The sequence below is a fragment of the Arvicanthis niloticus genome, chromosome 4, assembly GCF_011762505.2.
Source record: "Arvicanthis niloticus isolate mArvNil1 chromosome 4, mArvNil1.pat.X, whole genome shotgun sequence".
Taxonomy (NCBI): Eukaryota; Metazoa; Chordata; class Mammalia; order Rodentia; family Muridae; genus Arvicanthis; species Arvicanthis niloticus.
The window spans coordinates 48,459,347-48,486,895 of NC_047661.1; the positions used below are offsets into that span (position 1 = coordinate 48,459,347).

The 27,549-nt window shown below is 35.7% G+C and overlaps 1 protein-coding gene across 1 annotated transcript in view; it reads left to right on the forward strand.

Annotated features, from left to right (window-relative positions):
• Positions 1 to 27,549, forward strand: part of Rsrc1 (arginine and serine rich coiled-coil 1) — a 318,816-nt gene that overhangs the window by 83,100 nt on the left and 208,167 nt on the right. The window lies entirely within an intron of this gene.

Here is a 27,549-nt window from a genome sequence, read left to right on the forward strand (position 1 = left end):
TGATTATATAATATTATATATTATATAATATATAATATATATATTATATAATATATATAATATAATATATATATAATATATATAATATATAATAATATATATAATATATAATATTATATAATATATATATAATGAATTCCTTCTATGTTTTAAGGTGATTTACTCATTTTGTTCACCTACTTTGCTTATGTTCAGATTTAAAGAATGTAATAGAAACTAGAAGGCTGTATTTTGTAGGGACTAACAGATAGCTGTCTGTCCTTATAATGTGATGTGAATGATTAATATGAGATTTTAAAACATTAACCTTAAAAATATTACATTTATAACATTTGGTTTATAAGAAAATATGATTCCTATGTGGAAGACATGTGAGAAGACATCTTAAAACAAGGCTCTGGTCCTCTAACAGTTACAGTGTTTGCTTTCTTTCTTCTAGTATTTTCCCTGAGGTTTAGATGGAATAGTTGAGTTATGGGTGTCTTATTTGGTGTTTGGCTCTGAATTTTGGCCCCTTGCAGGTCTCTATAGTAGTCTCCATCTACTGAAAAAATAAATATTTTCAATGAGGGATGAAAGCTACACTTAATTGTAGGCATACATATAAATACTTAGAATAAAATTAGAAATTATATTAGCGAAGGGAAATGCCAGTACTAGGTTCTTTTCCAGAGTCTATAATCTTCCAGACACAGGTGGTTGACTAGGTTTACAGTACTATGCATGTATTTCTGCCCATTGAGCAGGACTTGAGTCTAAGTAGACAGTTGTTGGTCACCGCCAAGATAAAAGTACAGTTATTACACCACTTGGGATATCTTGCCATTTATGCCTCAAATATGAGATCTTAAAACATTAACTTTTAAAAATTACATTTATAACATTTGGTTTCTAAAAAAAAAAAAAAAAAAAAAAAAAAAAAAAAAAAAAAAAAAAAAAACCTGTTACTAGGAGACAGTACTCAGAAATTTGTAACATCATTCGGCCTCATACTTGGAACTTGGTGTGATGACACTGAACTTGTGTACCCTGCACCATCACTCCTGGATTTATGTATTACATCATTAGGTCTCATATTTGGACTTGTATGATGACGCTGAACATGTGTACCCCACAGCATCACTCCTGGATTCATCTACTAGGGTTCTTTACCGATGTCTCCCAGACCACCAAATTCATGTGTTGGATATTTGGTGATTTGGTGCAGTATTTTTGGAACATGAGGTCTTTTAAGAGGTGAATAAACCAAGTAAACTTTGCTTTATTAAATGGATTAACATTATTTTGGCAGAGTGAGATTTGTTATTGAAGTAGTGGATTCCTTCTGAAGTATTTTCTTGACATGTATTTATCTTTCTGCCATGAGATAATAAAGAATGCCCTTCTAGAAGCCAGACAGCCATTTGACTATGTGGCCTCCAAGCTCTGTCAACAACTTTCTGTTCTTTTTAAATGATCAGATCTGCAGGATTTTGCCGATCTGCTGCACAGAATAGAGCAAGCCATCTAGTACTGCACTGCCATGTTAATTTGCATCATGTTAGAATTCATGTGGAACAGTTAGCTTTCCTTAAGAGTAACCTGCTCAGTGGAAGGTTTTCACCGTTATGTCCTTACTAGTGTCTGACTAGACAAGACAGTGTTCTAGGTTAAGCACTAAGGCTTCTGGAATATTTTGCTCAGACATTGAGCTTAAGTTTATACATTCTAATGATGTAGTATAACTTTTTGAATTTAATACTTACTGAGAAATTTAAGAATTTCCCTGACTATACAATTTATTCTTCTATAAAATGGGGATTTGGAACTTTAAAAGCTGTAAATGTAAAAGCAGTGTATAATAAGAACACCATTACAATGTAATAATCATAACTTAGGGGTATGTTACAGATCTTCCTTGGCAGCATTCCAGCATTTGTAACTTTGAGTTCCATGTATAAATTCCTGTTGATAGCGTATTTTTACCTCTACCTGATGTTTGGCAGAAGATGTTGGAAGTGATTTGGGAAAGCTGGACTCTGAGTTTTGACAGCAGTTGCATACTTAGAAAGCCTGTCATATTTTTTCTTACCTCTTATTTCTTTATGCAGCAGGAAGTCACTTATGCTAATTTACTCCAATTTGCATATAGGTTATAGAGTTCTGTGGTGCAGAGCATGCTTAGAACTCCTTTTAAGTGTCTGTTTGGATCAAAGCAGGGCTGTGTGATAGCTGTTGTCTGACACCAAGCTGTGTGGTGTTGTTTTCATTAAACATTTATCACACTTCCAATGTGACAGCAGGCAACTTTGTGCCAGGATAACATGTTTTCATGCAAAATTTATTGAAAAAGATGAGACTTTGTAAAGAGATCTTGTTGCCTTTCACCAGTGGCGAAGGGTAAGTGTTAGAAAGTAGTATACCTTGAACACGTGTCATTGTAACAAAAAGAAGCTTTGTACTGGCAGTTTTGCTAAGCAAGTAAATAAAGCTATCTTATAGAAATGTATGCACTGGACCTGCTCTTTCAAATTAATGGTTTTATGATATTCTTGTTTATTGATTTTCACAACTCTGACCCATTATTATGTTTATGTTATAGTGAAACATCACTACCCTGTTCCCACTATGTAAGTTTGAGTGTTAGATTTAATTCAACTAAACCAACTTGTCAGTTTTTCAAAAAGATGAGGCTCAGAAAGGGAACATACTATGACATAAAAGATTAGCCAGAAAAAATAGGAGACAAAAGTGTCATTAGTTCTCAGTTGGCTTACATCTTCTTCTTACTCATTATAATGACACAGTTTAACTGTTACATAGTTTCTCCAATGTAATTTTACATGGAAAAAACCTGATGATGGTTTTAATGGCAGGAACTGTAGGATTATTTTTTAAGGTGATTGCCTGGCCATGACAAGCCTTGGAGCAGTGGTTCTCACCCTTCCTAATGCTGTGACCCTTGAATACAGTTCCTCATAGTGTGCTGACCCCACCATAACATTATTGTTAGTGCTCCTTCATAACTGTCATTTTGCTGTTCTGAATTGCAATGTAAATATCTGATAGGCAGGATATGTAATATGTGACCTTCAAAGGAATTGCAGCCCACAGGTTGAGAACAGCTGCCTTGGAATGAGAAACTAGTTTTATTTTCCTTTTGAATGTCACAGGAAGCTACTAAATGAGAAATATATGATGAAGCTGGTTGAAAGATACAGATAAAGCCCCTTTGAACTTCTCAGTTCCACCATGAAAGCTCTAGAAAATTTCATGTGACTCTTTGCATGAGGTGTAACAAAAGTTATGTACAAATTAACATTTAAGAATAAGCAGAAGAGGCTGGAGAGATGGCTCAGCAATTAAGAGCACTGACTGCTCTTCCAAAGGTACTGAATTCAATTCCCAGCAACCACATGGTGGCTCACAACCATTATAATGGAATCTGATGCCCTCTTCTGGTGTGTCTGAAGACAGCTACAGTGTATTTACATAACTAAAGTTTTAGTGTAATAGAATCTACAAGCCTTGAAGTTGTGCTTTGATGCAAAACCATGAGTCAGAAATACACAGGAGATTTTAACAAATATATTCTATGACTAAGTCATTAATAAGAGAAATAGTGACTTGTTACAAGTAGCTGGTGTAACTGACAAAGCAGACACATTTGAGCAACAACAAGAATGTGGATGTGAATTATCTAACAGATCTAAAACTGGTTTCTTCTGTATCAGGCAGTGAAATTAGACCTTTGCTTGATAAATTCTATTTGCATAGTTATAAAAGTGATACCTGTATTTATATCAATTATCCATAATTTATAGTTTTAAGATGGTTCAGAGGAAGAAAAATGGCCAAAAAAGGCTATATACTAATCTGTTTTGATCATCTCAATATTTTAAAATATTTCCTGCCAAGGCCAGTTATCTTCTCCCATCCCTCCTTTCCCTTTCCCTTTCTCTTTTCCCTTTGCTTTTCTTTCCCCTTCTCCCTTCCCCCTGCCCCCTTACCCCTTCCCACTTTCTCCTTTACTCCTTCTCCTCTTCCCTCTCCCCCTTTCCCCCTTCCTCTTTGCTCTTTCTCCTCTTCCCTCTTCCCCCTTCCCCTTTTCCTTCTTCCCCTTCTCCTCTTTTCTCTTCCCCCTCCCCCTTTTCCCTCTTCCCTTCCCTTCTTTTCTCTTCCCCTTTCCCTTTTCCCTCTTCCCTTCCCCTCTTTCCTCTTTCCCCCTTCCCCTCTTCTCTCTTCCCTCCTTTCCCCCTTCCCATCTTTCCTCTTCCCCCTTACCCTCTTCTCTCTTCCGTTTTCCCCTTCTGCCTTCCCTCTTCCTTCTTCCCCCCTTTCTCCTTTTCCCACGGTGTTCAGTGCCATCCTTGAACAGTTGGTCTTGGGTTGGTATACAGAAGCAAACTGAGGAAGTATAAAAGGAGACTGTTTTCCAGGGGAGCTTCAAGACAGGAAAATGGAAAGGAGCTGAGCTGAAGTCTCCCCTTTGACCTAAATACTGGGCTACTGGTCTGTGACCCAGACTGTGGAGGGGAAAAATAGGTTTGGCTACCTCTTAACTGAGGTCATGCATTGAGGGCCATAACTGATGTCACTATCTCTAAAATTAAGTCTGGTTGGGACTGGAGAGAATAAGAGCACCTTGGTGCTCTTTCTGAGGATCTTGCCTCCAGGTTCCTCCTGCCTTTAATTTCTGCCTTGTCTTCCCTCAATCATGGTACGCCAAAAATAAGCCAAATAAGCCTTTTCCCCTTCCATGTTGGTTTTGCTCAGTGTTTTATCATAGTAATAGAAAGCAAATTAGGATTATACTTTTTTTCGTACTTCCATGTCTTCATGATGGTTGTCTCCTTGGCAAGAAATATTTTGTTCTTTACCTTTTCTAATTTTCAATTCATCTTTTAGATATTACTTCATTTATAAGGTATTTCTTTGCTCTTCAAGAGTATACTGAGTAACCTTCCTGTTAGCTACTAATAGAATTTATGCCAAATCTGAAGGGAATTTTGTAATTCTGTAACTACCAATTACCTTGCATATCTTAGTCAACATTGTATTTATTTAGATCATACTAAGCACACACTTATATAATGAATAATAGATTATTTTGGCTACGATTTCTAGGTAAATAAAGGAGGGTTTAGCATTTTTAAATTGACTTGCTGATGATAGACAGATAACTACCCTTTTGTATTACCCCATACACTAGAATATGTGTAAATACACATAGTTACAAAACCTTCAAATGTTAAGACTATATTAAAAGCAATTTTATTTGACTTTTACTATGTCTTTTTGTACTTTAAATATTGCCAATCATATTGTCATTAATTTTGTATAGTATTTGTTGTTTAAAACAATACTTCTAGGATGCATGTTTTAGATATTGATTAAAATACAATTTCTTATTGAATTTATTTTAGTATTTCTACTCTCTTGATTCAGTACATGGTTTCAGGGCAAAATACCAGAGTTAAATATACTATTCCATTGAGGTTTTAACTGAAAACCTTACTATATGTATGGCTTTGTAAGCTGAACACTACAGTATTTTTAAAGGAATGTAGAGGGAATAAAGATGGAATGCCAGCCAAGTGTTTTATAAACAGGCTAGTCCCCTAAACCCTAGGTGTCATTTATGAATCACCCATTACAGGTCTCTAATTTATATCTCACTGTAAAGCATTTTTATTATCCCAGATGTGAATTATGCTAAACTAAATAGTAACAGTCTTATCAATATTTTAAATAATTCAGGTTTATTTATTTCTCTTCAGCTTTCTTCCCAGTCTGCTGATCATTGGAGTGACATCTCCCAATAGACCATATTGGAATAAAACATAAACCTATGATGGGTCAATTTAGGTCATTGTTATTGTTAGTCAGGTAGGAATTCCGAAGTAGTGGACTTTGCCAGGAGTAGTGGCAAAATCCTGGGAACAGAGACAGAATGGTCACTATAAGTTTGATACCAGTCTGTTCCCCATAACAACTTCCAAACTGGTCAGGGCTGTATAGTGACATCCTATAACATAGACACACACACACACACACACACACACACACACACACCCTCCCACAAAATAGAGAGAGTAGGGGAGGGAGGGAGAAGGGAGGACAGAGGGGGAGAGAGAGAGAATGAAAAAGAAATAGGGGGGGGAAGAGAAAGATTCTTTGTATTTCAGTGTGATATATCAGACAGTTCATGAGTGACTGGTTTAAATATTCTTGACATGCTTGTGATTGAAATGAGCATAGCCAGATGATAGTAATAATTAGATGTTATTATGAGCTTTACTTTTTCATTATGGCAGAGTAAGCTGCACTAAACTATTAGTGGTGTTTCTGTATCTTAGATTTTGTGGCACTGAGATTGTGATAAAAAGAAAAGCTCCAGATGGTTTCTCTGGGTCTAATGCTTTTCACTCAATACTCAGGCTGTAATCCTTGGATTCTGAAATTGGATGTAATTACAGGAAGATAGACATGCATCTCAACTGGACCTTGTGGGTACGGACACTAAGCACTTATAAATGTCATTACATATTTGATGATCTCAGCAGGTGCAGTTAAGGAAATGTAACAGTAAGTGCTACTGTTTAAATTTTCCCTGAGCTCTTCCTACGAGAGATTTTTAAGTGGCAACTTTTGGCTCCTGTTTGTTTTGCCAGATTGTTGACAGGCTACCTAAAAGTATCACTGAAAGCCAATTTAATTGCCATGTTTTAAAGCAGTCTTTGCTTAAACAAACAGACAAACAAAACCCAAAAGAGTTGAGTCCAAAAATTAAATTTGTAGATACAAGATTTTGAAAATTAATGTGAATTTGAATAAGTAAAATATGAAATTATTTACAGTGCAGCTACTTATTAAATAATTATACTTAGCCAAAATTGGCAAAGTCACCATTCAGTTATTTCATTTATAAACTACTATGTTCAAATTAAATCTGTTAGTTTATTATTGTAGATTCAGTATTACTCAGAAATATTCTTAGTTTAATCTAAAAGTAAAGAGATTAAACTGATATATTGAAGATATATGCTTCAAAAGCTGACAAATTAATGCTTGATTATTTTATATATTATCTGAATATATGTCTGAAATATATATATAATATAATTTTTTTTACTTATTTTTTGCTTTGCTTTAGGAGGTCTCACACTGGCTAAAACTGGCTTTGAATTTAACATGTGTAATTTCTTTTTCCATTTCATAAAAATGAGAACAGACTTTACTTTTCTTGTCATATCACTAAAATCACACAGCTGTAGTTTTTGTATAAAGCTTCTTTTACTTAGCACAGAGCTCCAGTAATGTATTCATGTTTTTTATGTGTCAATGTGGTACATACTATTGCTCAGTAGTACTCTGTTGTATGAATGTGCCATGAATTATTGTTCATGTACCAGTTAATGACTTGACAGCATAGTCTTTGTTCAGTGCTTTAGAAAGAATATCTATGGCTTATATTCTTTTTTCTATAATAATTTGGTATAATTTCTAAGGAGAGCCACCTAGTCTAAATATTTTTTTGGATTTAATTCTCTTTATATTTAGAGGAATAATGAGTGGCCAGGTTAGCCCAAGTTCCTAGTGCATTGAGGGATTCTGTCTTAAGAAATAAAAACAATTGAAGAAGATACTTAGCCATTAACATTTGCCTCTCCATGTGCACAGGTGTGTGTGCACATGAATGAACATGTGTACACATATGATCATACATACATGAACATAGACACAAACATGGATGTAGACAGACTTTTGTTAAATATTTGATTTGAAAGTGTGAGAGTAAGCATTATTTTCTATATTTGATTATGTATATTTTTTCTTTCTTTTGTAAATTATCCATTAAAGTTATTCATTCATTTATTTTTCTTTTTATTTAGTTTGAATTTTAAGGATATTTTGAATTTCAAGTCCTTTTGGCATAAGTACTGTGACTTATTGCTATTTATACCTTATATTTTAATTTTGTTCTTGTTGGTTTTTGAGACATAATTGCTCTGTGTAGCCCTGGATGCCCTGGTAGACTGTAGACCAGACAGGCCTTGCATTCAGAAATTTGCCTGCCTCTGCCTCCTACTTCCTGGATGCTGGGATTAGAGGCATGTGCTACCACCACCCAGATGTTTTCATTTTCTTAATGATCTTTTCTGTAGAACACACATTTCATTTTGACAAATTCTATTTTATTTTTTCTTTTATAGGTAATTTTTTGATGATTTGTAAGAATTCATTGAATTACCCTGTAATATGAAGATCTTTTTCTTTTTAAAAAAATATTTATTGTTTTACATTCTAAATTTAAGAGTAGTTTTATACCGAAATATTAGAGCACTTAATATCAATGCCATTATTTAAAATTTTTGATTTTAATATCTTATCTTCCACTTTTTATGAACTTTATATCTTATAACATTAGCAGTTTTGCCTATTTGAAATTTTGGTTTTTCTTTGATATAATTCTTGAGGTTTTTTAAAAACTATACAACTATTTGCATGTAGGGTATTTTATTCATTCATTGTTTTAGTACTTTTGTTATTTTCCATGCTTTATTACACTGCCTTGGACTCCTAATTCTGTTCTTTCTCATTTTGAAGATATTTTAACTTTTATTAGTGTCTATATATATCTGTGTAAGTGTATGACATGAATGGGGGATGTTCTTGTTGCAACCAGAGTTGATCTTCTAATAATGAGAGCTGAGACCTGCACTGAGGTCTTCTGGATTTGCCACAAGTGCTCTTAGCTGCTAAGCTTTCTCTCCAAATCGCTCCAACCCTAGTTTGGTTTTTACTGTGAGTCAGTGAACAACATCTTTCAGTTTCTTATTGATGGATTCAGTCTGTCATGAAGAAAGATGATGGCTGGATTTCTCTTTCTTGACTCTGTATAAGCTAGTGTTGCCTGACTGTGACCCAAAATGCCTAAAAAAAAAAATCCTAAAGGAGAAAATATTTTTTGACATATCTAAATAATATCACCAAAAGTACATGGTGTGTTCAAGCATGAATCTTATTGCCTACATAAACTATACTATGCACAATTAAGAGGTTTCTTTATTTTGTACTTTGCAAAGATTATGTTTGTTTGCTTGTGTTCTGGTAGCTCTCCCTCCTTCCCTCCCTCCCTCCCTCCCTCCCTCCCTCTCTCTTTCCCTCTCTCCCTCCTTCCCTCTCTCTTTCCCTCTCTCCCTCCTTCCCTCCTTCCCTCCTTCCCTCCTTCCCTCCTTCCCTCCTTCCCTCCTTCCCTCCTTCCCTCCTTCCCTCCTTCCCTCTTTCCCTCTCTGCCTCCTTCCCTCCTTCCCTCCTTCCCTTCCCTTCTTCCTTCCTTCCTCTTTCTTTCTCTTTCTCTCTTTCTCTGTTTTTTTAAGCTAAGATATCCTGTCCACAAATTTCAAGGGATTCTCCTGTTTACATCTCCTGCTTTGAGGTAGTAACATTGTGTACACAGTTAGGTTTGGCTTTTTAAAAGATCTCTAGGGATTAGAACATGTCCCCAGGCCTGGTCTGCAAGTTCTTCATTCACTGAGCCATATACACATCCCCTTTATTATTAGAAAGTTGTCTGTATGTGATTCATTGTAAGTTGACAGATTTTTAAATTTCAGTACTTTAAAGAATAATTTTCTTTTTTATTGACTTAATTACTTGAGAACATATCATCATATCACTACTTCGAAAATAATTTGATTACTTTTCTTCATACTAGTTCATTTTAATAGCTTTAATATATTTACCACATGTTTTGTTTAATTTTACTAAAATTCTGTATGCGTATTTTGCTTTAGCTTTCAGGTTATTTATTTTCTGCGAAGCTCCTTTATTGTGTGAGCAGCAGTTTACTATGTTGTTGAGTTCTTACTTTTCTATATTACAGTGTTCTATATTTTTCTTCTTATATATTTTTCAATTACAGTGTATCTTTTATGTTCTTTTTATGATTTCCTTTTTATCTACTAATTCGAATGTCAATGTAATCTTTTTTACTCAATTTAGTTATTTTTATACTCTGTAACTTTATTGTATATATCCTAAATGGATTTATTTCTATTGCCTTTGAATGTAGTACTTTAGCATAATTTTAATCTAGTATTAGCAGTTGAAGTCCTATTTTGTTTTTCTCCATCAGCATTTTTCCAATTTTGATTTTTTTTTTTTGTTGTTGTTTTTTTTTTTTTTTTTGAGACAGGGTTTTTCTGTGTAGTCCTGGCTATCCTGGAACTCACTCTGTAGACCAGGCTGGCCTCGAACTCAGAGATCCACCTGCCTCTGCCTTCCAAGTGCTTGGATTAAAGGCGTGCACCACCACTGCCTGGCAATTTTGAAAATTTTAAGCTAAAATACTCCAAGTTCTGAAACTTTTCGAGTGCTCACATTGATACCAAGGTAGAACATTCTATACTTAATATCATGAGACTATTTGTTGTCAAAATGAAAGTACACTAATTTTATATAAAATATGTTCCTATAAATATGAAAATATTCTAAATAAAAAATTTGAAAATACTTATGTTCTCTGGCATTTCTGATATGGAGTAGTCAACCTCCAGCATGTCTTCATGAGAAATGGTTGGTCCATTACTAGAATAGGAATTCTCATCCTATTCACATGCACCAGAACTCATCAGAAGAACCAATTTCTTATTCTATCTTTCTATTGTACAAAGTAAATTAGGACACACTTTAAAAAGTCTTATGCTATTCCTCATAAACCCCCTTTTTTCCCCTTTGCTATTATGTGTTTCTGAAACAGTACTTCACTTTCTGGTACCTCATTGTCTTTCTGTCCTTGAACTCATCATTCATGTCTACATGAGCCCAGAACTCTAAGTGTTATAGCTGCAATGGGAAAAGTCACAATATCACACCGTACAGCAAACCTCACACAAGAGATTTATTGGGAAAAACATATGATAGTGGCTACCTTTGCTAGGGTGAGATGCATCAAGCAACTGGGCAGGAAACAGGCTTTATATAATGTTTCTTGGGTGGGGGTAGTTTTCCAGGGTGGTCTGGGATTGGGGGGATTATATGGCTTGATCTTGGGGCAAGCTCAAGGAATGATCGGGTTTTGTGGCCTGATCTTGCCTTTTTTTTTCTTTGTAGGGTAGGACCTGGCTGTTCTTCACAGTCTTGAGGGACTGGGAGCTCTATTGTACACCTTAGAGAAGTAGGTTGAAGGTTGGGTGTATCTAGCTACTCACACCTTGAGAGGCTTACGAGAACTGTACTTGAAATTTAAAATACACACAAACAGCTATCTGTTCAGTGTATTTACAGCTTCAAATGTGAAGAATTTTAGAATTTTTAATAAGAGTTGCACCTCTAATAATGTCTAATCAGTTCTTATTAGATTAATCAGTCTACTGATAAGAACTATGAATTTTGATGGAGAGACAGCTCAGTGAATAAAGATACTTTTAAAACTTGCTTACCAGAACACATATGGTTCGAGGAGGGCACTTATACCTTGTGATCACCACATGTATGTGCACAGACATATGCAAATAAATATCTAACAAAAAGAACCATGTAATTTGTAAGTGTGCTACATTCAAAAATATTCAGATAACCTTTTGGAACTGTCGATCTTACCATATTTTCTCAAGCTGGACAAACTTGAATGCATTCATTGTGTTGCTAAACTATAAATTTATAATAAGTACTAGATTCTCTTTCATGACAAAGTCCCATGTTATTCATTAATATTATAGACGTGAGTATGAGTTCTAGACCTAGCTCTTACACTAACCTATGTGTGTGACTTTGATCTGGCTACCTAAGATCTCTGGGTTTTATAGTCCTTAACTATAAAAATGGGAGTAATAGAAAAAGAGTCTTTATAAAGTGTATTTCCTTTTGGTATTGGAAAATTTGTTCACTTGTCTTGAATGAAAAGGAATATAATCTAGGATTGGGAGGACAATGGGGCATTAAAGTAGCCTTAAACCACAATTATTAGGCTCCTTCCAAGAAACTAATACTCTGCTAAAGGTTTGACTTTTTCCATATGCAAGGACATTGGACATTGATGAGCATTGTATAGTTATTACTCCCGAACTGATGCTTTCTCCTTAGTCACCAGTATTTAAATGCTTGTTATGGTCTTACTGTCCCAGACACCTGAACCATGGAAGGTTGTTCCATTCTAATCAGTAACAATAATAGTGTCAGGCTGTACAGAGATTATGGTCTCATGTATGTGTAGGGAAATAACAATTATGAAATTGTATAAATACATTCACATTTTCAATAGTGGTAAATGAAAACGATATGAAATGCATAGGGTTACAAACATTATTAAAAGAGAATTTGAGTTAGAATTGTTGGGGCAAACTTTCTTTAAGATGAAGTAAGAGTGATAACTAACAGTAAGGGCTATCTGAGGGATCATACAGAAATCTATTACAGTAGAACTTCTTAACATATGTACATATATGAAAGAAATCTAAATGGAGTCAAGTAACATGGAGAGGATGCCACCACTAACCATCTTTTACCACCAACTAAAGCCTTCAGTTTCAGGAACAAGTTATATGTAACTAAGTTTGGCCAAAGGGCCCTGTACAAAACCCCAATGTCGTAGATTTTTGCCAAGGCTATTGATTGCCCTTTACAAATGGATGGCAAAGCCCTATTGCTGCATAGGACACTTACTTTTCTCATTGAGCACAGAGAAGCTGAGGTGGTGCCTAACTAGAGCCTTTTCCCCTATAGACTAGTGCTCACAGGACTAAAGGTACTCTGTACTACCAGAGGAAAAAGATAAAACACCACTTCAGCTACAAAGCCTACAATCTACAGTGGTGACGTGTCTGCAAGATATGTTGGCTTAATAGTTGCATGAAAATTATAAAGTAACCAACCTTTCTGCTTTGAGATGGAACCCATTGCTCTGATTGCCAAGAACCTGAAACTAGATACATCATGGACCTAGGGGAAAACCATACACTATAGTTATGTTAAAGGAATATAGCAAAAAAAAAAAAAAAAAAAAGAAGAAGAAGAAAAGACTCCTAACAACATTCTACTATATCCATTGATATGTCTTGGTCAACCCTCATCAGAGAAGCTTCCTCTTGCAGTAAATGGAACCTATACAGAGACCCACAACTGAACAACATTCAAAAAGTGAGAGGTTTTAGAACAGTCAGTCCTAAATGGCATGTCTTTATCAAACCCTATAACATGAAGGAAATAGTGAGAACTGACACATGTGTGTAGAACTCACAGGGACTGTAGCACTATGTACAAGGTCTGAATGGTTCAACCCACATGGGATCTCATTGCTGAAATTGGAAGTGGACAGTGCTCTTCTTCCTTACCAAGAAGTTATCTTCAATTGACCTCTGCTTGCAAAAGAAAAATTAGTTTTCTCCAAGGGAGTCTTACTGGGTAGCCAAATCTTACTTAAGGCCCAGCTGTAGATAACCAACACAAAATGAACTAGATAGTACTGTTCTGTCTCCTAGTGCTTTGTTTGGGCAGGTTTTTTTTTTACTTTTGTTTATATTTTATGGGTTTCTGATATAGATAGGTGATAGATAGATAGATAGATAGATAGATAGATAGATACATAGATAGGTAGATATCATAATACACATACATAGAGAATTAAGAGAGCAAAATTCAGTAAGAGCAATTGCAGACTTAAAATTGCATATAGAGGAAACATTGTCATAAAAAAAAGTCCTTGTTGCAAGCTGAGCAGACCTGCTCGAACTTCTGATGTGCTGGAATTCCAGCTGGATGCAGTGAAGACATAGCATCAGAGGCTTATCAATTTACTCTTTTCCCCCACCCCTCTTCTAATATCTCAACACCCATAATCAGCTTGAAGAAGTTAATGAAGAATCAGCGCCTCTATTACCTGGGCTTGGGGACTAAGATGGTTATTGGGCTGTCTTTCTAGGGAAAAGCAGTGGTTTTGTTGGAAGAGGGAGGAATATCTAGGATTTATTGCATAGCCATAACCTATTGGTAGAAACCTGTATAATTGTTATTAAGATGAAGTTATAATTTCTTAAATGGTATAAAATTTACTTTGATTTTAAATTTAAGGTTTTTATTGGTACGAGTTTCTTATTGATATAAAAGTGAGATTAATATTGTTACTCTCATAGGCATTGTGCCTATATAACACATTTAGGAATACAAGGCTTAGACCCAGTTCTTTTTTCACTTTTTTAACTGATTTGCTATAGGCCCTGTGAGTTAAGGGCCTATAGCAAATTCATGGCTCATGAGTTTATTTTTAGGGTACTTTCTATATTTTCTTTAGAAATAGCTGAGAGGAGTTAACAGACAACAGTCCATATTGCCTTACATGGTTAGTTGCTTTTCAAAACGTCAGAAGTCCACAGAATTGATGTTACAAACATTTCTGTATTAATGTTCATTTTGATCAGAGACCTGTCTGCTCCTGACAGTTTCCTGTCTTGGATTCTAAGAAGAAATTGAGCATCTTTGGAGTTACTCCAGTTGTGGTAAGACAGCCACTAGGCAAGAATTGCCTCTTTTCATCTACAGACAAATTACTGTCCAGAAAAGGACACACTTGTGGAATAGTCGACTGATTATATCTGCCAAGACAGAATAATCAGCCCTTAATAATTCTGCATCACTAGGTCTGTCAGATGATCCTGGGCCAGAAGGCTGAAGATCAGATGCTCCAACGTTCTGTAGTATAGAGACTGTCCAGGTATTCAGCAGTCTCTATAAATTGGCTAAGTTTTAGAAGCTATGCTTTGTGCTTCCCATAATTTCAGTTAACTCAGTCATTCTGGATTTCTGACGGGGTTGAAGACCTATAGTCTCATAGCCAATCCTGGCTATTTACTTTGAGAGAAAAGATTTGAGAGGATGGTTTTCAGCTGACATTCATTGTAAAGCCAAAAAAAAAAGCCAGGTTCAGAACTAAGTCTCTTAGGAGATATGACAGAGGTTCTGGTTAGTCAACAAAATGATGGACTGGGTATTAGGTCTAGCTTGTACCTTATTGACACAAATTGGTATAGTTATGCTCTAATTGTATTTTGAGAGAAAAGTTTTAACTGGAAGGATGATATGTAGGAGGGGCTAAGGTGGGAGGAGTAAGGAGAGGAAGAGGAGGAGGGAAGGAGGTGCTAGAAGAGAGAGAGAAAGAGAGAGAGAGGAACATGGAGGCAGATGTTCGAGTGTCTCCACCAGTCAAAGATAGTTGATGTGTCTAGGTTGGGTATTGGGTTGCACTTCTGATTGTATGGGCATCTTGTTATTGAGCATTATCAAACTTATAAAGCCTTTGATTAGCATTAAAAAGAAAAGTTACTCATAAAAAGAAGTCAGAACCTAAAAAAAAAAGGTTTTGTTGAGATTGCCTGGAGACTAATTTGAATGGCGGGTAGAAAATAATCAAAATGGCTAGAACAAAAAGGGTAATCATAGTCTAAAATGAGGTCAGAGAAACAGGGGCTTACCTATTGCAGTCACTTGTAAACCAGGTTAAGGGTTTTGTTTTCTATCTTAAGAGTGATGGTGTAGCTTTGATGTGTTTTAATCTGATGGGTGACATGATCAGATTAGTGTTTTGAAAAGCTCGCTCCAGCTGCACTGTAGGATAAGGATCATGGAGAGATACGAGTGCTTGATGAGAAAGCAGAGAAGTAGCACAGTATCTGGGAGGACAAAATAGTTACTCTGGCTAGGGAGTTGGTACTGGACGCATGGAGAGCACTAGAATATTAATGCCAGTCAGTTTAAGATATGAAGGATAACTGTTAGATTTCTGGTCTGCATCACCAGAATGTTTGTACTACTTTTTCCTGAGCTAGATTTACTTTGGAAAAAGCCATGCCATAAGGGGAAAGATCATAGTTTTATCTTTGACATGTTAAATTTCTAGAATTTTTAGAATGTTCAAGAGGGAGAATAAAATAGACAGGAAGACAAATACAAGATTCAAGAGAGTTCTGGTCTGGAGTCTTAGATTTTCAAGTCCTTTCTTGTTTTTAGCTTTTTAGGTATTCAGAGATAGACAGTTGAAAAGACTTGCAAACATTGGCTCCAGTGACCAATGTTTCCCATATGGCACAATGAAATAACAGTGGCTGTGGGATCTGATCCGTGGGCTACAAGAAAGATAAGTGCATTGTGCTATAGATTACTATCAACACTGTTACAACAAGTCTGGCGCTATTGTACTTACTGGAGATTGCAAAGATGAATAAGACACGGTCTTTGATCTTAAGAGGGGTCCATCTAGTTAGGATCAGATACACAAGTAATGGAACAATATAGTGTAAGTACTGTGACGGAGATGTCTATTGTATTAGGAATGTGTGTTGAAGGTACAGACATCCCCAAATCAGACAATCAGGAAAGGTTTTCTTGAAGTATATAACTACCAAACTCTTGAAGAACATAGTTGGACTAGGTAGGAAAAGGAACTAGGAAATGAAAACACAAAAACAAAATGAAGGCAAAGGGATCAAAGAGTGTTCTGAAAACATGGATGAGAGGGCTTATCCACATGATGAGTGCAGGAGTTAAGACAGAAACTCAACCTCCCATATAATTCCTTCCCCCACGCTTTAGGTGACGTTCCCGTTTCATTATTAAATACTAAAAACCTAGAAGATTCCTCTGGGAATCTAGAGAGAGACAGCAAACATTGTCGGGTCTTCTCTTTTCCTTTTCTGCTTTCTTTTCTCCCATTTCCCCTCCTCTCCTTTGCTTTCTGAGTAAATGACATTCTTACGTAATATTCTATAAAAGCATGTGTGCGGTAGAGCCTCATCTGCCAACTCACTTCCTAAGATCATGTGCCCTCATTTCTTCATTTCTTATCCACTCTTCTTAGGGTTCTTTTTATATGACTATAAATAAATGCAAGATATGTTTTAAGGTTCACTCTTCTTTTTGAGGTTTTTAGTTCATTCTGGTTTAAAAATAAAGGGAGGATATAGGAGAAGTACTTCAGGAGTTCGATTGAAGGATTTTATATCAAAGAAACAGCACCAAGGAGAAAGGGATTGACAGCCTAGAGACCATTTAGGAATCATAGTAAGCAGTGTTTCCAGTGCTACTGAGTCCTTTCAGCTAGTGGCAGCTGAGAAAGAAGGAATGCTCTATCTCTTGGATTCTGATGTGAGTTAACATTAACATCTCTCCACGTAGTGAACACAGGATGATGTTGTAGAGACACTGAGAGTGCAGGTTGGAGAATAAATCAAGAGTCCTTATCCATGTGATGAGTGCAGGGGTTAAGACAGGAGCTTGTGAGCAGTGTCTTAGAGGCCTGATTCCAGGTTCATTACTTTATTTACTAGCTAGGTGCTTTCTGTTGAGCCAATCTCCCTAAAGTCTTGTTTTCTTTCTGGAAAGTGTCCCCAGTAAACAGAGCTACTTCACAGGATTATGTAAGTCATAGTGGCGATAATCCATATGGAGATATAAAATATAGATTTCTATTGGGGAGTCATTTAATCATTTAAAGGGAGGGGACAGTAGGAGACTAGGAGAGGATGATATGTCAAGTTGTTTTGATAATTGGGCAATGGTTGACTTGTAAAGACCACTTAAATTCTTTGAATTCAATCTATTTGCCATGTACAGTAGGAGAATAGATTCAGTGATAACCCAGATCCTGCTAACTCTGTTCTTGATACCAGACCTAGATATCTCTGACTCTAAAATTGTATCACTCATAAGGTAGATTTAAGGATAAAAACTACAGTTAGTGTTATTTTCTTGATTTGTATTTATTATAAGCTAATACCATTTACCTTTATGTATATAACTTAATTATACATTTAACGTTTATTTTTATATGACCACTCCCTTGAATAATTGTGTAGCTGTTTGGATTATAAAAGATACTTATTATTTATTTCTTCTTTAAATGGCTATCTTGTATTTTTGAAAGACTATTGTTTGCATTACTCCTTTTAATCTGCCTATGAGGAATTCAAGCTGAGTGATAGGGAGCTGTGGAAATCCAGTTAGTGTGAGCTGTAATCTTTTTACTGCCTTTAAATAGCTGGAGAACCATGCAGACACCCTGCAGATAACTAAGTCACAATATACAGTAATCACCTAAACATAGATTCTGCCTTTGGTATGGTAAAACTGTAGTAAAAATCACTGACAAACATTGGCCATGATATCAAATAAATGAAGCTTAGATATTAAAGGCTATATTTGAAGGTAGACAACCAAGTGTTTGTGAAAAGCATTGATTTTCAAATATTTGGCATTGTGCAGTGTTTATGTTATTCTTTGACTGTTATAAAGAGGGAAAGCAGAATTAGAAAAAAAAGAAGTTTTAATCCTCTAATTTTTCAGTTGTCTTCTACTTGAGATATTGTAAATGGAAAATAAAAACTATTAAGATAATCACCCTTTTTCACTGTAGTAAAAGATGAGCAGGAAAGGTGCTCTTCTTTCTTTTTTTTCTTATAAAAGAAACTTGTTTCCTAATGCAGTTTATTCAATTTCTCAGTAAAATAGTCTCTAATAACTTTGTCAAGTGATACTTTTCTAGATTTTCAAGCTGCTGGGTTTTGCTTGTTTTCTAGCTAACAGGCAGATCCTGCATTTGTTAGATTTGGCATTAGAGTGAGGAGGCACACAGCGAGTGGTATGCGGATGCCCTGTCCTAATGTTATTAGCATTCCTTTCCTAAGACTGCCACTGATGATGAGTTTATTCTAATGAAGTTTATTAAATGAAATAGTCTTCTTGTTGAAACCAGTCTCCCAGTGTTGGTGGTAGGATTCATACCACATCAGGAGTTTGTAAGTCATGTAGTAATCCCTGCTCTTCAGCATAGTGTTCTGAAGCAGATTCTAACTTCTTTGTTTTGAAAGACTAGCAGGGTCTCTTGGACAGAGGCCTCCTACAGTATGTGACTCACTCAGTCTTATCACTTTATCTTGGGTAATTTTGTAGTTTTAACATGAGAATGCACATTGCTAGTTCAAAACCAAAACCCAAAGGACTGGTTGTTAGCCCTCATCCTACATACTAATTTTTTAAAAGCCCTTGTATTATAAAAATTAGTCCAATATGTCAAAACTGGTAAAAAGAACTTAATTTATCTATTTTTCACTTCATCAATTTTCAGTCTTTGACTATTTTAGATGTATCATCCATAGATTTGTTTTATTTAAAAAAAAAAACTGCTATTATATTACTTAACATCTCTCTGAAAGTTTCAAAACCATTGTCCCTTTAGGAAAATTATAAGTTTGGGTGTGCCTTCAAGTTAATGTCATACAGTTGATGGAATGGCATTCTCATTTACATTTGATGAAAAATGGTTTTGGAAGAACAGCCAGATATTTGCTAATAGTATCACCAGTATCTAGCCTCTCCCATTTATAGTTTTAATCACCTCTGTTGTCAGAACCTACTCTGAGATTCACATCTGAAAAGTTAAGAAGTTTAGCTAGAGATAGTGATTGTAATTAATAACAGTGTATTTTACTCTTGGAATTTCTCACAGTTGATTTTAACTGTTTTTAATCACAAAAGTGATATATGACATGATGACTATAACAATTTCCTCAGTTTAGTTATTTTGATATATCTGTATAAATATATATATGCATATGTTTACATACATATACATTTTGTTGTGTAATGTCAACACATAAAATTTTGGTCAATTAAAAAAGCAAACAAGATAATCATCATCAACATATATATATATAGTCTCCCCAGTCTCATCTCATGTCTGGCTAGTGTGTGTTCACATCATTTCCACTGACTTCTGCATTCCAAAATCAGCTACTTTAGTATTCCCTGTTAAAATGCCTAACCTTACTGAGACAAAAATCTTACTTCTTTCCATTATTTATCTCCTTTTTAGCTTTACTTTCCTCTTACCTGAATCAATTTCATTCCTTCTTACTGATAGCAGAAGAGTGTATTTGTTTGTATCAGTTTGCTCCATATCTCATTACTTCCCCAGATTGTACTCTGTTAGTCCCTGTACTAAATAATAAGAAACAAGACATATAACCCTTAGCCCTCAGTTAGTTCTTGTATCTTTCAGCAGTATTCAATTTCTCTGCTCCTTATTTCAGTAGAATTTTGGTTGATTTCTTTATTTATTCTCTTCATCTCCTATGTATGTTTAACACATTTAAAAATCTTTTCTTACCACACCATTAAAACTGGTTTGTCAATCAAGTTATCTGGTTTCATCAAGTGCCTCCTGCTTTATGAAATCCAGTAGACACTTGTTTCCTACTGATTTTTCTTCCTTTGATCTTCTTCTCTCCTACCTGTTTGTTGACATACCTTACTCTCCTGATTTATGTTACTGTCTTAATGACGACTCTTCTCGTGACTCTTGCTTAGCTAGGTTTGAAGATCTGCTAATTGAGTCCACTATCTTCCTGTCTAAACTTTCTCTAGTCTAGGAACCAGACTTTGTAGTAAACTTATATAGAGTTGTGTGCCATTTTTTGCAACCTGATTTTTATGCTATTGGCATCTCTTGAGCACTGATAGTCCTGGTTTGAAGTCATAGCATTTCTTTTTTTTAAACAATGAATGACTAAATCTGTACTTTTTCTCTCCCATTTCCTTAGGATAAATGTTCTGAAATTTAAAAATTAGAGAGAAAATTTTAAGGCTGTCATCACAATACAAGTACAATTAAAAATGAAGAACCAGTATAAAGAGAATTGGCATACCTGTAACTTGATTATAAAATTTTAGAAAATATGCAGGTACCTTTGTAGCCAAAGGAATAATCTATTCTAAGTGGTAACTGCTAAATAGTAAATGATTTCACCTCTTGTTCAGACTGTTACTACTTTAAGGATATCAATTATTTCTATCTATATCTGTGAATACATATATGAATGGCATATGATAACTTTCAGGGAAAAATATAAAAATTAAATTTAAAAATATTAGTGTGTGTTCATTCTGGAACATGTGTGAAGGTCAGAGAACAGCCTGCAGGAAGGAGTTAGTTCCTTCCTCCCACAGTATGTTTCTCAGTAATCATACTTGGATGGCCAGGCCTCCAGGTAAGACCCTTTACCCACTGAGCCAGGTTGCCAACCATAAACTAACTCTTAAGAACAACATAAAGATAAATGCTTTAAAGTTTCAGTAGAAGAAGACAGGACCTTTTAATTTTTTTTAACTGGGATTTTTTTTTTTGGGGGGGGGGAGGAAATGGTTTATTTTATGCTATACTTTATAGTCCATCAGTTACATGGACCTGGAGACAGCACCAGGAAGAACACTGCTCTTATGCCCTGGAATACTCCTGGAGTTCAAGTCAGCTACCTTCCTTATACAACACTGTCTCAGCTCCACAAGGATGGAACTGCCCACAGTAGGCTGTGCCCCCTTGCATCAACTAACAACTAAGACCATAATGCTCTGTAGGCAAGCCTGCAGGACAATCTTATTTAGAGAATTCCTCAATTGAGGCCGCTTCTTTTTAGGTGACTGGTTTGTGACAATAAAAACTAATCAATACACAATCCCAGCTGACCTGGTCTCTTCATTTAAAGCTTATTCATGCTTCTTAATACAGAAGTAGAGAAATGTGGTTATAATTGCCCTGGGCATGTTTTGAATAAAAACTCTATAGCTATGGTTCAAATGTGATTTGTCTTCCAAAGGTTCACATGCCAGAAGTTTGTCCCCGATGTAACAATATTAAGAATGTTGGATCTTTTATAGGTAGACACATAAAAGGTAGTTATGTCACAGGACATCATTCTTTGAAGAAAATTTTGTAGTTCTCATGATCATGAGGATAGATTGTTGTACAGAATTGTTTTTGCTACCATGCTTTTTGCTTTTCCATATGAGAGTAGAATTTTTCTTTCAGGAACTTAAAAGAATTTTTTTGGAATTTTGATAGGGATTGCATTCAATCTGTCGATTGCTGTTGGAAAGATGGTCATTTTTACTATATTAATCCTATCAATCCATGAGCATGGGAGAACTTTCTATCTTCTGCTATCTTTCTTCAGAGACTTGAATCTCTTGGACAGCCCTGACCAACAACTCAAAGGGGGGCTTCTCATGCCTAGTGTAGAGGTTTTGTTAGATAATCTATGGCTCATGGAAACATTATCAGCTCAGATGGAAAATTTTCATTTAAACTGTATATATATATATATATATATGTATGTGTGTGTGTGTGCATATATATATATGTGTGTGTGTATATATATATGTACACATATATATATGTACACACAGATTTACATGTATTATTGGTATTTTAAGTAGATAGTTAATACTATGACTTGTTTTTTTTTCCTAAAGGCCCATGTTTTTCCTGTTCTTCAGATTACGTGTAGCCTGTTATTTTACTCTATTGTCTCCTTACCCTGCAATGGTCCCTTTTTACTTTCCTTGTTTCTGCAGGTACTCCAGGTGGTAAACTCATACAGAAAGTTTTGGAGCTAGCAATTTCAGACAACTTAGAATTCACGTTTGTCTTTCTATGTTTAGTTAACACTCAGTATGATCTCTTGTTCTATCTCTTTACTTGCAGATTTCATGGTTTCATTTTTCTTTGCAGCTGAATATCATTCTGTAGTGTATATGTAATATATTTTCATTATTCATTTGTCAGGTTGAAGAACATTTTTCCTGTGTCCATTTTCTAGCTGTTGTGAAAAGAGCAACAGTAAACTTGCTTGAGCAAGTATATGTGGAATAGGATGCTGAGTCCAATTCTGTTTTAAACTACCTATATATGTGATTTTTCTTTCTTTTCTAAAATTAATTAATTTAAATTCGAAATGCTGCTACCGCCCCCTAGTCCCTCCATCTCCAAGTTCCCCCCAACCCATGCTGCTCCCCTTCTCCTCTGAGAGTGTGGGACCACTCCTGGGTATCCCTCCACCCTGGCATATAAAGTCTCTACCAGATTAGGCACATCTTCTTTCACTGAGGCCAGATAGGCCAGCCGTGAAGACTGAACTGCCTGTCTGCTCCATATGTGCCTGGGGTCCTCATTTCAGACCATCTGTGATCTTTGGTTGGTGGCTCAGATTCTGAGAGCTCCCAAGGGTCTGGGTTTGTTTACTCTGTTGGTCTTCCTGTGGGGTTCCCATCTACTTCTAGGCCTATGGTCCTTCCCCCAACTCTTCCATAGTGTCCCCGACCTCCATCTAATGCTTGGCTATAGATATCTGCTTCTGTTTTGGTCTGCTGTCAGGTAGAGCTTCTCAGAGGACAGTTATGCTAGGCTCCTGTCTGCAAGCCTAACAGAGTCTCATTAGTAATAATGTCACTGATTTGTGCTTGCCAAGGGATGGGTTTTGCATTGGACCAGTTATTGGTTGGTGTTTCCTTCAATCTTTGCTTCACTCCTACATTTGTTTTAGACAGAACAAATTTTGGGGTGAAAGTTTTGTGGGTGGGTTGTTGTTCCTATTTTTCCACTGGGATCCTGCCTGGCTAAAGGAGGCACTGTCTTCAGGTTCCATGACCCCACTGTTAGACATCTTGCTGAAGGTCACCTGCATTGACTCTTGGGAGCCTATCCTATCCCAGGTCTCTGGGACTTCCTAGAGATTCTCTTTTTGCCTCTACCCAGGCAGCTTCAGATTCCATTCATTCTCCTTGGCCCTCTCAGCCTCTCCTTTCTCTCCCTTCATCTGATCCTGCTTCTCCATTGCATTCCCCCTTCCCTTTCTGCCCCCAACCTTCCATGCCTCTTTCTCCAATGACTATTTTGTTTCCTCTTTTAAGTGTGATTTAAGCACCCTTGTTTGGACCTTTCTTCTTATTTAACTTCTTTAGGTTTATGAGCTATATCACTGGTATTCTGTAGTCTATAGCTAATATCCACTTTATCAGTGAGTATATATCATGCATGTTTTTCCCCCCCCTTGGGACTGGTTTACCTCACTCACGACCATATTTTCTAGTCCCATTCATTTGCCTGTGAATTTCATGAAGAAATTGTTTTTCTTCATGAGTAGTACTCCATTGTGTAAATATACCATATTTTCTGTTTCCATTTTTTTTGGAACATCTGGGTTGTTTTGTTTCTGTGTATTACAAATAAAGCTGCTATGAATATATTGGAACATGTGTCCTTGGAGTATGTTGGAGCATCTTTTGGGTATATGCCCAGGTGTAGTATAGCGGTGTCTTTGGGTAGAACTATTTTCAGTTTTCTGAGAAACTGTCAGATGGATTTCCAGAATAGTTGAACAAGTTTGTAGTCCCACCAGAAATGGAGGAATGTTCCCCTTTCTCCACATCCTTGCCAGCATGTGCTATTACTTCCATTTTGATTGGTATAAAGTGGAATCTCAGAGTTGTTTTGATTGGCTTTCCCCCAGTGACTAAGGCAGTTCAACATTTTGTTAAGTGCTTCTCGGCCATTCAAGATTCCTCTGTTGAGAATTCTGTTTAGTTCTGTGCCACGATTTTAATTGAGTTATTTGGTTTTTTGGACTTTAACTACTTGAGTTCTTCATATATTTTGTACATTAGCCCTCTGTTGGATGGATATAGAGTTAGTGAAGATCTTTTCCTGATGTGTAGGTTGATGTTTTGTACTGTTGAGAGTTTCCTTTGCCTTACAGAAGCTTTTCAGTTTCATGAGGTCACATTTATCAATTGGTCTTAGAGTTTGAGCCATTGAGTTTCTGTTTAGGAAATTGTTTCCTGTGCCAATTTATTCAAGGCTCTTAACCACTTTCTCTTCTTTTAGGTATAGTGAATCCAGTTTTATGTTGAGGTTCTTGATCCACTTGGACTTGAATTTTGTTCAGAGTGACATATATGGATCTATTTTCATTCTTCTACATGTATATATCCATTTAGACCAGCACTAATTGTTGAAAATGCTTTCTTTTTTTCCATTGTATGGTTTTGGCTTCTTTGTCAAAAATAAAGTGTCCATAGGGGTGTATGGGTTTATTTCTGGGTCTTCAGTTCAATTATTCCATTGGTCTACTTCTCTCTCTATATATATATCAATGCCATGCAAGTTGTTTATTATTATTATTATTATTATTACTATTATCATCATCATCATCATCAAAGCTTGATTTCAGGGATAGTGATTCCTTTAGAAGTTCTTTTATTATTTTAATATTGTTTTGGCTATCCTGTTTTTTTTCCATATAAAGTTGAGAATTACTCTTTCAAGGTCTGTAAAAATGTGTGTTGGAATTTTGATTGGATTGCATTAAATGTTTAGATTGCTTTTGTTAAGATGGCTGTTTCAAATATGTTAATCCTACTGATCCATGAGCATGGGAGGTCTTTCCATATCTTGATATCTTCTTTAATTCTTTTTTTAGGTACTTGAAATTCTTTTTGCAAAGATCTTTTACTTGCTCTGTTAGAGTGCCACCTAGATAGTTTATATAATTTGTGGCTATTGTGAAGGGTTATTGTGATTTTTGTCTTTCAGTTTGTTTAAACAGTAGGTGTATTTTTTCATATATTGAACCATCCCTGCATCCCTGAGATGAAGCCTACTTGATCATGGTGAATGATATTTTTGATGTGGTCTTTGATTCAGTTTGTGAGAATTTTATTGAATATTTTTGTTTCATTTTGTTTTATTTTGCTTTCATTGTGTCTCATAAATTTTGGTATGTTGTGCCTTCATGTTCATTGAATTCTAGAAAGTCGTTATTTTTTTTTTTTTTTAATTTCTTCCCTAACCAAGTTACCATTGAGAAGAGAGTTGTTCAGTTTCCATGAGTTTGTGGGCTTTCTGTTGTTGTTGAAGTCCTACCTTAATTGTGATCTGATAGGATGCAAGGAGTTATTTCAATCTTCTTGTATATGTTGATTTTTGCTTTGTGCCCAATTATATAGTCAATTTTGCAGAAGGTTCCATGAGGTGTTGAGGTCTATAATTTTGTCTCTATGTAATTGATTTTCTACTCTTTTTCTTCTTACCTTTGTACAGTCTTTTTTTTTTTTTTAAGTAATGGGAACATACTAAAATACAAAAAGAGAAATTGTAGATTGTTATGGTAAACACATTGCTTCAGAGAGCCAGACCAGCTTGTTTCATTGTATATAAGTAAACTGAGAATACCAGAGGCTAAGTGAAATATTTTCCCAACATAGCCTAACAAGGTAAGACTTTGGACACATTAAGCTGTGGAGTTGTGTACTCATATCTATTGAGGGCAGGAATATATTTCTACATAGACATTCTTTGTCTATCCTTTATGACTATTATGAATAAATATACTAACCAAAAAGCCTCATGTGTGTTTATCCAATAGCTGTGTTCTCTGCTAAACTTATTGCCCCTTGGTACTTGATTAATTTCCATTCCCATTCATCACTCGTATTTCAGTTATTGCTGCCCAAAGCCAAAGGGGCTTCCTTGTGTTGATTAAAAAACTTGACATCTTAGAGGCTTAGAGGCTATTAGAAGGCACAAGGATGATTATGGTAGAATCATTAGAGGTGAGTTAGTGATTTGTCAGTATTTTCATAAATTTCCTCAAAAAAAGTTGTAAGAGAGAAATACTTTTGTGGATAGGGCACTGAGCTATGAGATGCCCCCCCCTCCCCCGAGAGTTCCTGAAAGTACTTTTAAATAAATGAAAATTATACAGTAGAGTTCAGCAGTAAAGGAGCTTGCTGCCAGACAATGCCAGTCTGACAACCTGCATCTGTTTCCTGAACCATAAAGTTGTTATTGGGCCTCCACACCCATGCCTTGTCACTCCTGCTCACACCAAACTCACCACACATAAATTAGAGCTAAAGAGAGCAAGAGCTCCATTTAAAAGAAGAGTTTTATCAGGCTTCAGTCCAAAAAGTGTGAACTTCAGTATAGACAGTCCTTAACTTGTTATAGCTCAACTGAATGTTTTTAAAAATTTATAATGTGTGAGGGACTTACATTCAGAAAAACCTAATTTGCCATTTGTGTTGTGATTGTTTTCAAGGTTAGTAGTATGAAGTATTGTACTTTTTAATTCATTTATAGTGAGATGGAGCTGCAGAAAGCTGCACAAGACATTGAGTACTGATAGGCTCTAGGATAGTAGATTTGCCCAAATGTAGGTTCATGGAATGTTCCAGTTTAGTCTGTAATGCTTGGTAGGTTAGATATATCAAATGCATTTCCACCTTATAATTCATCTCAATGATGGGTTTATTTAGATGTGACCTCATTGTACAATGAAGACCATCTGTGGTTATTCGTGTGAAGAGAATTTTATGTAGAGAGTTGAGAAGACAGATATGAGAAATAGATACAGTAGAAAGCAGGTAGAGCAAAGTATCAGAAGGAAACAAATGACAAGCTTAAGGAAACAGAGAAGGGGTTAAGGGATGGGTATACTGGGAACTCAGGCCTCTGAAGAGATAGTGTTAGTTGGTTATATCAAATGGAGGTAGCTTACAATCCTGGGGAGGGATGCTACTTGAAAGATATATACTAATAAAACTTAACAGGCAAGTATATTGTTGGGTTGGGTTTAGCTTTAGAAGTCTAAAACCATTGTAATAGCTAAGACTTCTATTATCATCTCTGAATTAATTTCCAACAGCTCTGAAGAATGTATTAACACTGTAGGCAGTAAATGATGT